Below are 12993 nucleotides of genomic sequence, written 5' to 3' on the forward strand. Positions count from 1 at the left end.
ACACGGCCCCCACTTACTGCATCCTTTCGGCGTGCTCTTTTTTATTTCCAATTCCCCCTCTAACATTGGCATTTGTCTCCCCTTCCCTGGTCTCGAAAATTAATGGGAATTTTTCTTTGGTAATACTGCCTCGTCTGTTTTGACATTTGATTTATTACTGTCTATTAGTTTACTCATAACTGCGACGGAGTGAAGAAACCGGGTGTTAGAATTGCAGTGACTGTAGCCATGGATCCAACGTGAAAGGAATTCGTTCTGTTAACATGCGTATAATTCAGCTATAAACATGAAAAATATTAATTGGAAAGACCAGTTGAAAATGGCTTGATAATACTGTATAGTCACCATAATTCGAATATAGTGAATATGTTACCCAGGCATCCATACGGGCATATGAGATATATTCCACCTATGCCCTTGTTTTAAAACAAGAAATGTGAATGAACTATTAATGCGCAACATTTTTTTTTTTTAATATTTCGGAGTTTTTGGATGGGACTGGGACTAATCACGCTCGTGTTCACGAACTGAGTTAGGATTTTTATATCTCCATATGTGACAATTGTGTCTGTTAACAGGTGGAACGTCGCTTCAGCTTCATCATTGAAAAGGACATTTTCCAGAAAGTGCTATCTTCGTCTATAAGAGTGACAATATGAACAGCGAATTCCTCTCGTTGTGGCTTGTCGTGCCGCTTAATTTCTAGGATGATTTGCACTTTGTAAGCATAAAGTTTCAATCTCTTCCGAACCACCTTGTGCAATGTTGCTCGTGGTATTTGCAGCCGCAGGCGGAGAGATTTTGGAGGACTTTGGGTAAACACTTCCTGAATTTCCCAAACTTTATCTGCAGATATAAAATGTGATTGAAGTTCAGAATGCATTGTAGAGTTTTATTATCCATTTGAAGAAAGTAAAAATTTTGGCCATTTGTGGCGTATTTAGGAGGTGAGCAATAGGTGTTAGCTGCATCTTTCGGGAATTTCCGTTAAAAACTTCTTTTTACAGTCATTGGAGATTTGGTCCCACAGCCACTCATTTCTTTCTTCTGCACTGTCGCTATTTTAATGCTGTTCTGTCGCAATGCTTGTTGGGATCAAGACTGCCAATCACGTGAGAAAAAAACTCATTGAGTTGCTTTGATAACTGTAGCAAACCATTTTAAGATACCTATTAGAATAAAATTTTAATCAAGCATCCTAATCAGATGAATAATTTATGGACACCCTGTATTATTAGTCTGCTGGCTTTAATCGTATTTTTATAAATAAAATTATATTTATTCTCATTATTCAGATATGTCAGTTAGGTGCACTTTCTGCTCGCAACCATGTTTTTTAATAGCGCCCTATAGCAAATAAAACGTTTGCATGTCTTTTCCATCCCTCCTGCTGTATCTTTTGTTTCATATCTGGAATTGTGTTGTTTCAGAAGGTACTCGTTCATATGGTGTTATTGTTTTTAGGCGAGTTCACATGCTAAACGCCTATTGTCTTTACCATGTCCGTCCGTCCACATGTAACAGATGAACTCCCATCTGTTACATGTGGACGGATATGAATTTCTTTTTTCCATACAAACTGTATGGTAAAAAGAAATTCATAGATGTAGTTTTAATGCAGTATTGTTATCTTTAGACATCCGTGCACCTTTCTGTGTATTGTTATGTAAGATTCATGAATGTCAAGAGATACATATATATAGAAAGAGAAAAGAAACAAAATCAAGAGTATACGGCAAAAGTGCAGTAAATATTTTACAGTCGAAATTAAACTAAATGGCTATTTAGAGAATGTAAACGTATAGAGGTTTATTTAGTACTCTTCTTAGTAGTAGTTAATTGATAAGGACATATCTATATTTAATTTTCATTTCTATTAATCTCAGAAAATGAAAAAAAAAAAAAAAAGATTTAATTTAATTTAAAAAAATCGAACGCGCCTGAAATGTAATGTACTGTGTGCATTAACTAACTTATTTAAGTCTGTATGTGTTCATCGGCCGAGTTATATTAGCATCTTTATTATATAGAAATACAGGGTTAGTTAAAATGCTGTCGACAACTTTGACAGTTTATGTCAAATATACTACATACGTTTCTGTGACAAAAATGCTATAAAATGAAAGCGTAAATTATCAAAGTTGATACAACACAGATAGCATAGACGTCTGCACCAGATACCGCTGCATTCAAAATGGCGTCACCTGTGTAGAAATTATTTTGTGTTCTCTGTTATCAGGAAACCAAATCAAGTGTTTAAATGCAGCGATCATTCTAAACAAAATTTCACAGAAATCCACCAACACGAGCCTCCATCATTAAGTGGTATAGGCAATTCGTGGATAGATCTGCAAGGGCAAAAGCACAGGTCGTCAGACCGACTGTAGAAAGTGCGCAGCAGGCGCATCTCAGGAGTCCCGGGAAATCGACTAACAAGGCCAATAGAAAGTTTGGGATTCAACAGAAAAGTGTTTGGCATATTCTCAGAAGGCGATTCTCCCTGCGTACTTACAAAATCCATTTGTTACAAGCCTTAAAACCACATGACAAAGTTTCTAGGTACGAATTTTGTTGTAACATCCAAGAGCTGTGTGACACTGTTGAAAATTTCACTGACAGATTAATATTTACCACTGAAGCCACGTTCCATCTCGATAGTAAAGTGAATCGACACAACATTCGTATCTAGGGGAGTGAGAATCCACATGAAACTGTGGAACATGAACAGTCCAAAAATAAACGTTTTCTGTGCAATGTCGGTGAAAAAGATTTATGGGCCCTTCTTTTTCGCCGAAGACACCGTGGATGGCATTTCCTACTTTGACATGCTGATCGAGTGGTTGCTGCCGCAGCTGGCACAAGACGGAAACAACTTCATTTTGTAACAGGATGGGACTCCGCCACAATTCCATAGGGAGGTGCAAAAGTTTCTGAATGAAAATTATCCCCGTCGTTGGATTGGTCGTGCTTTTAATGATGACAAACCTTTACAGCATTGGCCACCAAGATAACCGGACCTCACTCCCTTAAATTTTTATCTATGTGGTTTTGTGAAAGATTTGGTGTTTGTGCATCCTGTTACTTTGCATGAGTTGCGACGACATATCACTGCACCTATCGCTTAGATCGACAAAAATACGCTGGAGAAAGTGTGACATGAATTTGATTATCACATTGACGCAGGGTCACACGTGGGCCCATATTGAAAGACTATAAGGTAACTGTTAAAAACTTTGATATTTAGGCTTTCATATGGTAGCTTTTTTTTAAAGAAAAATGTGTAGTTACTTTCAAATAAACTGTCACAGTTGTCGACAACATTTTGACTAACCCTGTATTCGTACTACAGCGAAGGTAGTGCCAGGAGAATACAATTATAAAAAAAAAAAGACAAAAGGAAAACAAATATAAATGCACGCTGAGGGCTGCCGCTGAGTTCGGACAGATAGGGAGCTGAACTCAACAGCTGATGTCATCTCATCTTGTTCTTGATTAGGTCATCATCCATTGCGTTTACAATGGGCAGCGTCTCCTTAAGCAGAAATCTCCCATGGCTAGGCGATTGTCTATTGTACTGAGGCTAGGACTTGAGCACAGGCTTGGTGGATATACACTCATGAGCCAAAACATTATGATCACCCCTATCTCCGCGAGTGAACGCATCTTACAGTACCTAGCAGTGACATCACCGAGTGCATCATATATAATGACGGCACTATTAGTACCTATCAGTTCGTCAGTGCGGAAACCGTGTAGTGGGGGAAGGAAAGAAACTGACAGAGTTTAAATGGGGAAAGATCTGCGGTGCTAGGATGACGGAACCAGCTTCTAAGCAACCGCAGGCATTGTTGGCTATTCAAGAGCCGCTATAGCGAGGATGTAGCGTGAATGGTCCGAAGAGGGACACGCGACCACCCAACGTGCCGGAACGGGGAGACCACCACTGATTGACAGTCAAAGTGAATGGCGGTTGTCACGTGCTGTCTGGGACAGCAGACGACTCACTACCCCTCAGTTAACAGCAGACTATAACCAGGTCGCACAGAGAAACGTTTCCGAACACACCATCCAGCGCACACTGTTGAGGATAGGCTTACGGAATAGGCGACCTGTTTATGTGCCCATGTTGACGGATCGCCAACGACACCTCCGTCTGCAGTAGGCACGAGACCACCGTTCCCGGACGGTGAAAATTACTGAAAAAGAGTCAGCTGTGTGATGAATCAGGTTCTATTTGTTATTTGGTTTTTAGGAGCATTGACAGCTAAGGCCATATTGCTCCGGAGATATGCGGTGGTCATTCCCTGACCTTTCAGCATCCTCCGTATTTGGTGGTCACGAGCTCGAACCCCTGTCTAATCAAGAAGCGTGTGCTACGCACTGCCGCTCCTGCCCACCTGGCTACGGAGGCGCCAAATCAGATTCTAGCTCCATCATGCCGATGGACGGATGGGTATTCGATGGCGAGCAGGTGAATAGCTGTAACTACCAGATTTCACATTTGGACGAGAACGGGTCGGCGACAGTAGTATTATGGTTTGGGGATGTTTTAATGGACATCACCGTATCTCTCATCCCCATTGAACACACCCTCACCGCCAGATCTCACTTCGGTATTGTTTCAGACCAAGTTTTACCCTACATGGTGACTGTGTACCCAAATAGTACTGGACTCTTTCAACAAGACGAAGCCCAGTGTCACAAGACCCGAATTGTGCAGGAATGGTTCAAGGATCATATGTTATCCTGGCCACAAATTCTCCCGACATCAATTCCATCGAACATTTGTGGATGCAATGGAACGCAGCATTCGCCAGTGCCTCGCTCCGGGACGTTCTTCTGTCCAGGACACCTTCCCCGGGCTCGTGGAGTATGCCCATGCCGGGTGCAAGCGGTTATCACGGAGAAAGGGGGGCCCAACACACTATTAGCTAGGTGGTCATAATAATATTTTGGATCACGAGTGTATGTCGTGTTGATGAAAAGCCTAAAATAACTTACGGTGAGAAATTCTAACCCCACCCGCTTCATATCGGCTAATTACAACCCCGATTGAAGAGGTCATAATAATATTTTGGATCACGAGTGTATGTCGTGTTGATGAAAAGCCTAAAATAACTTACGGTGAGAAATTCTAACCCCACCCGCTTCATATCGGCTAATTACAACCCCGCTTGAAGAGGTCATCCAGTCTCGACAGAATTGGAACTCAGACCTTTCCAAACGAGGGACAAGTGGTGGATTCATTATACTATACGGAAGATTTATCTGGTGTGGGTCATTCGGATTATCACAAACCGATTAATCAAGAACGTTTACCTATCTGGAATCTAGCCAAGGTTGTTGAACTGGTCAGAAAACCAAAATAGGGCTCCTATATAAGTAATAAAAAAAGTAAACCACTTAACATCAAAGAATTAGGAAGGACTCTATCTGCGTTTAATAACTTAGTGTTGATAATAAATATGCAAATTGTGTTTTTTTTTTATTTCAACAAACTCTGCATTATATCACCTAACTCGCCGGAACTCGTGCCTTGAGGGACCCTGTCGGGGTTTGCCAATCTCGCCAGCTATTAGATCCGCTACTACTTAGCAGTTAAAACTAAGTGGACAGTTGTGAAAGAGGAACAGCAGACAAACTTTCTTCAACAAAATACATATAGTCAGCGCAAAAAAAAAAAAAAAAAAAAAAAACAACCAAAAAAAAAAAAAACAACCAAAAAAAAAAAAAAACCTGAGTGTTCTGAAGCAGTGAACAAAGAATGTTGAAATTCTAATATAAATTCTTTCTATGGAAGATGACTCGAATTGCTTTAAAACAGATGATGGTACTACCGATCACATAATGTTAGTTGCTGAAAGAAATGCTAACGAACCATGGAAACTTTAATGGACAGAACATTCTAAACAATTTCAAGAAATTTATATTGTCCATGTACTCATGTGATATATATTCTGTTGTTGAATAAAAAACAAGAAAATTACGTGAGATAAATTGTCATTCTTTCAACCTTTAACCTGTAACCACTGATTTCGAAATTAGTTATTAAGGAACAGTAGCAAGCTATAATGTCTCCTGGTCTACCAGTTTGGGGAAGAATCGACAGTATCGTTTAGTATGGTTGTTAAAAAATGTTTTGGGGGATGGGATAAGAAAAGCGTTCAAAAATCTCTCAGGGGTGGGGGGGGGGTAGAGCGGAAAATTTGTATTTTCTTCATTATTAGGGGTGAGCATGGGCTTGGCACACCCAGTGTCCTGAGCTGGATATCATCATTCTTCTCTTTCTTGGTGATTCCTTTCTACTTCTGACTCTTGTTTTCTCTTTCTCAGGGTAATTCAGAATTTTTTATATTTTTTGGCTGCTGCAGCATGAGCCTCGGGCTTCCTTGCACCATATGGATAATAATAATAAAATCAGTGTATTCATTAGCAGCAGTTTTATAATACTTGCATTTTAACCGATGCATATGGAAAAGGGTTGAAGACCTTGTTTTTGAATTTACGACGAGGTAAGTAAGACCATGGGGGTCAGCATGTGTTGTCTGCAAATTGCGTTTATTCTGGTCGATTTGTCTATTTCGTTCGGGGGGGGGGACGTTGCTGAGTTGAGACCAACTAACACTAACACAGCCACGGAGTGAAAAAAAGTCCATAAAAGTTTCTCACTACATTGACGATATTTGAACCCAGACCTTTCCTACCCGGTATGGGGAGGACGGGTGGATAAGGCAATGCCATGTCAGAATTTAGGATGTTTGAGACTAATGCGGGACCTATCATAGTCTACTAGCTATGGACCTACTTACTATTGGGTAAATGTACTGAATAAAGTAGTCACTCAGTATATAATGCCATTGGTTGATCGCCGATAGCTGTTATTATCGGATCAATGGGCAACACAGGACAACTCTAAATTTCCAAGGAAAACATTACTGTGAATCATTTCACGAACTTCAAGGATTCCGATAGAAGTGTGCATAAAGTTTCTGCAGCAGCAGGACACCAGGATTCAAGCGCGTGAATCAGCCTAAGTTATGAATCTTAAGTTAGCTGTTTCCTAGTTTTGAATTTAAGTGGCAAGAAATGCATGGGAAAATTGTATTTAACTTGAGTAATTACTCGAGCACGCTGCTGAGCAAAACCCATGCCTTTTCAAAGATCAACTGATGAATTGTCAAATTAAAAACAAAAAACATCTTCACATAATGGGTCTCTCTGAAAAATACGCATGAAAAAAGGGTATAACTGAAGTGCATTCTCCCTCCACAAAAAATAAACGAAGAAAAAAAAAAAAAAAAAAACCCTGAAAGTTATGCACAGAAAGTCAATTACTATGGCAATACTCTCCGAATATTCCCCAGATAGTCGGATATCCCCAACATTTCAAAGTTGATATCGCGAGATGAAAGGGGCAGTGTCTTTTCATAGGCAGAGATAACTAGAAGAGCTGTTATATGATACACATATACGTATTTATATTACTTTTGTTGTTCTCTTTTATCTTTTTTATTTGAATACAACATTCCAGACATATTAGTCAGTCACAGTACTGACCAGTGGCATAGCTACCATGTAGGCAGGCAAGGCAATTGCCTCTGGGCACGGACCCTTTAGCCCGACGTCTTTGGCTGTCTCCTGTTTTTGCAATTTTCATTAATTAAGTAGGGGCCCGAACATGTTCTTTGCCTCCGGGCCCGAAAAAGGGTAGCTACGCTACTGGTACTGACTGATGTATCTGGAATGTTACAGTTTATACAAGTACTTGTATATGCATATAATTAACATATAACTTTTAATTTAATAGTCTAAGAGTATGAAACCTCAGAAAAGAGAGGAGGAATCGAGAGAAAAACAACTGAAAAAAAAAAAAAAAAAAAAGGGAAAAAGAAAAGAAAGAAAAACCTAAAATATTAAAATAAAATACGAAAGGAAAAAAACCCTTATATAAATTTTCTATTTAACTCCTTAATGGCCACATGGATTAAGGATGTTTACAACTTCAGCGACGTAGAATATATCGTATTTAGTTGTAGGACGTTTATATATTTATATAATTTTATATGTATTTGTTTTTATATGGGCGTTTATATATTTGTATGTATTTTTTAATGTCGACATTTTTTCACTGTTTATCCTTATTCTTGTAGGCAGGACTATGGAAAGTCATTTTCAAACACTCAAAGTTAGAAAACATTTTCAAAAATTCAGAAAAAAGTTTTATCGTCAGTTTAATGAAGTTCTGGGTGTTGAAATTGGCCAGACAATATTGTATTCAGGATCAACTAGTTCAGTAAGTGAAATTTCCTCGTTTCCAGTTATTGTTTCTCTTGTAATCTGGCACAATCATATCATTATCAATCATTCCCCCACCCCCTCCAAAATAAAGAAAAAACTACTTGTCTGAAAGGGAACGTATACAACGGAAAAGTTGCGTTAGTGAGCTTTCCTCCTGCCATTCTAAACGGTAGTTCTGCGTGCGTTATCGAAATCAATAAGGTCTGCAAACTCTTGCAATCTCACATCTTTGAAGATGAATGTTGTTGGAGCTCAGAAATTACAGTAATTGAGGTGACTTGTGAATTGATTTCACAGCGGAGAAGTGCTGGATTTCAAAAAGGCCGTGGACGAAGCTTAAATTATTGCTGCCGTTTGAAAATTTCGTTGTTTTTGCTTTCAAAGAGAATGCGAAGAATTCCGAACTGGTTTGATTAGAAAACAGAATGAAATAGTTCAGATGGGCAGTCAAAATTCCAATATCTCATAAAACAGGAACGCTTTTTTTAAAATTTTATGTTGAAAAAATAATCAAAATCAAGTAACAGGAAAAAATATTCACGAAGAAAATATCCATTTTATTATGAAATAAAATGTAAGCTTCAGTGTAACACCTTATTTACGCTGATGTTCAAAGAAAGTGCATCACCTAGGAATTTCACATTTCTAACCCTTTTTCGCGATGGTATGTTACATTAACGACTAGCATCACAAATAGAAATATAAACAAAAGATATTTATTAATAGTTAAGGCAAAGCTAAGTAATATTTGACAGGTGCTCTCAAAATACAGTGTTCCAAAATGAGCATTTGCAACCTTTATACAACAGTTTTGGTAAACACAACAATTATGGCTGAAATGTTATCAGAAGCCGTTCACTAGGAGCAAACTAATATTTAGTTGAACCAACTCTGGCCCTGATGACAACAGCACACCGTCGAGGCATTGACAAGATCAATTTCTGAAGATAATCAACTGATAGTTCATGGTTTCAAACACGAATTATGGCTTCATGAAGTTCACCAAGGGTCTTTGGTTTCTTTCTGGCAACTGCAAATTCCACACAATGCCAACAGTTCTCTATAGGATTCAGGTCAGGGCTGTTTCCTGGCCAGCTAATAGTTGTAATGGACCGTTATTCCAACCATTTTTTTCACCTGTATCAAATGTAAACACATTACTGTCGAACCTCTAATGCAGAAATGAAGCTAAAGTAACTATAGAAGTGCCTACTTACGCTTTTCGCCCGATGACAAGGAGCAGAGTCGTCCTGAAAGATGCAGTTACTTGGCAGGTTGAAATGGTCTCTAATGGTTGGCAGCAATTTGCCTTCCAATATAGCCAGGTATCCATTGGCATTTACGGAACCTTTTATTAACTGCAGGTGACCTACTCCGCGATACGAAATGCACCCCCATATCATTTGGCTGGTAGGGAATTTCACTGTAGACACCATACAGTCTGGATGGTATTCACCACATCTACAGCGAATCGTTTGTCTCCCATCAGACCATGCAGGTTGAATTTATTCACATCTGAGAAAATAACTGACTTCCACTGCTCAGGGGTCCATTTGACATGCTCCTTACACCATATTAATCGGACCTTTTTCATTTTGTGTGTGTGAGGAGGGGTTTCTTCTTAGGACAACAGGCTACAAGCCCATTTTTGAAGAGGCGTCTTCTGACTGTTACTGCACTTGCTACCACTCCTGTATGTTCTTCCCATTCTCTTTTCAGCTCAGACGAAGAAGCTTTACGGTTTTTAAGGCATAAGTGCTTCAAAACTTGGTCCTGTTTTGGCGTAGAGACTCGTATCAGCAGAACCAGTATTCTTGAGTTTGGAAAGAAATCTACTCACTGTCGACCGATTACAAGACACTCTATAAGCAATATGAGTGTCTTTACAAGACACTCATATTGCTTATAGAGTCTTCCTCATGTAAAGCAACAATAGCACTCTTTTTTCGTGGCGTCAACTGCATATAACTCACCACCCTGACATAAGCAAGGAATGACTGCAACTCTTGCAGAGCGTGCTTATATAGCTGATGCAATATTGCGTCATTACCTACGCGTGTCAATCTTATCTGATGCAATCTGTAAGAAATACTGCCATATACTTACGTTATTCGGGCGACAGTTACAATTTTAAGGGGTGATGCACTTTTTTGAACACCGTATATTCTGGTACATGGAAAAAACTGCCAACAGATAAAAAAAACAGAAAAGAATATCCATTTTGCGGATTTAAATTACATAATATGGATGTTGAATATTCTTGAAATTATCATTACTTCTCTTGTCAGACCGTTACTAACTTTTTGGACATAGCGGATATTACAAGGTGTGGCAATAAAATTCCTGGACTGGTGCAATAAAATAAACAAAATGAAGCAGATCAAAATTGGTTTTATTTTTATTGAAAGTAATCACCACCTGATTGAATGCACTTATTACACTGTTCTAAAAGTTTCTGAGGAGTCAGCAGAGTCCAAAGAGATGATGTTCAGTTCAGCAACTTTTCTTTATGTCCTCAACATTCTGAAGTCTCTTTCCTTTGAGAGCAGTTTTCAAAGGAAAGAGATTAAAAAAAAAAAGATTCCTTAGCAAAGGACCTTCCTTTCTTAAGTAGACTTCAAGTCCGCTGGTGCTATATCAGGAGAGTAGTAGTGGTGCATTATCCTGTAGGCAAAAAAGACATCTGTCTAGGGCCCCAAAAACTCATTGCTGTTTTTTACTAATATTTTTAAGTGATTTTTATCGGAAACTGAATTTTCTATCTGTCAAGGTCATGAACTTTATTTGAAGATTAATTTGAAAATTACGTTTTTTCAAAAATGGTGTTACCGATTTTGATGAAATTTTACATTTAGTTTTTAAATTACATAATTTGTTTTGTTGTCACAATAAAATTAAATTGAAAATTTAATTTTATTATGACAGTCTTTGAAGCATCTGTATGTAGAACACAGCATTGACTCTTTCCGCTTTGGGTACAAATTCTTTTGTTGAAAAACATTATCAGCATTATCTTGATATCCTATACTTCTATATAAACAAAACCTTTTGGGCTTTGGTGATGATTTTAAAGTCCACTGCAAACACTGACTTTTCATCTCTGGGTTGCATTGGGTGTTTCAGTACAACCCAGAGATGAAAAGTCAGAGCATGCAGCGGGTTGTACAGAAACACCCACACTCACCTCCAGTGATGATACAGTCTAGGAAATTAGGATTGTCTTGACAAGTCTGAATGAAGCCTTTGCATGATGACACTCTTCGTTGCTCCTGCTCATCTGTGAAGCTATACGGCACAAATTTTGCACAGACCTTCCTTTTCTCCTAAATCTTCGTACAGAATTTGACGAATCATTTCCTTATTCATATCCCACTCATTAGCCATTATTCTGAGGGTCAAACAATCTCTTGCTGCAATTTCTCAATCTTTTGCAACTCTACTCTCATTGCAAAGATCCTCACATTTGTCTGTGAACTGCTTAACCATTCAAACACACTGATACAACATAACGTTTCACATTTCTAATGTAGCCTTTTCCAGTTTAAATCAAAATTTCACATTCATTTGTTGCTCCACTGCAAAACCTTGACACAGATTGTTAATGTTACTAACGAAACTAGTTGTTACTTGAAACCTGCAAGTCTGCTGGACAATCTGTACCAATATCTGTTGGAGGAAGTTTGAATTACAACATACCACTTCTGTTTATTTTCAAACTCGTCGAACCTGATTGAAATAACAGCATATGGGAAAAAACTGAAAAAGAAGTAAACATTAATATGAAACATTTTTGAAATTATCATTACTGTACTTTCTGAACTGTTACACAACAACACTTTGAAGATAGGGGACATATCACCCCATGCTCTTGTTTAAAAATCAGAAAAGTGTATTATAACTCTTTAAATGTAATGCTTGAGGATGGTATCTGTTTATATCAAATTTTGTATTCAAAATCGCCTAATTTATAATCTTCCTGAAGTTTGGCTATTGTTTCACAAAACATTCCACTTATGTGTTGGCTATATTATTATTTTTTTCAAACTGGGTATTTTTTTAATATGCTTCCTTCTTTTCATGGGCAAGTGTATCAAGAGTGCTCATGGATCCCGGAGCAAACAGCCTCACTAGGAATGCTTTTTTCTTGGATCTAATTATTCTTTTGTACAGTTCTCAATATCTTTAATGGAAATCTTTAAAATTATGCTATATTTTCAGTTTTTGCTTCAACCCACTACTGATTATGGTAGGCTGTTTCTAATAGATGATTCTATTAGATTTCTAATAGATATCTGATAGCTGCCATATGAGCATGACTATCTAGTTTTTGGAAGTGTTGGTAAAAACAGTCAAGTTAATGTCCCTATGTACTGCTTTAAGGTTAACTTCAAATACTAAAGAGAAATATATTCTTTGGGTTTTTATTGACATACAATCTATTGTGGCAAAGTTTGTGAAGGGAATGTAGAAGTCAGTCCATAACTAATGCCTTTTTGGCCATAAGTATAAAAAAAAAAAAAAAAAGTTGAAATTGATATATAATTTATTAAATTCTGGGAAGCATGTATACATTATTTTATATATTTACCTTGTTTATCAATATATTTTTTCCATTTTTCCAGTGGCAGGCTGTTGAGGTCAGCCTGCCACTCTGTCTTTTTCATCACTCAAAGTGTTTTCATAAGGATATTCTTC

This window comes from Mastigoproctus giganteus, chromosome 1, assembly GCF_048544385.1.
Source record: "Mastigoproctus giganteus isolate SK-2022 chromosome 1, ASM4854438v1, whole genome shotgun sequence".
In the NCBI taxonomy this organism is placed as follows: domain Eukaryota; kingdom Metazoa; phylum Arthropoda; class Arachnida; order Uropygi; family Thelyphonidae; genus Mastigoproctus; species Mastigoproctus giganteus.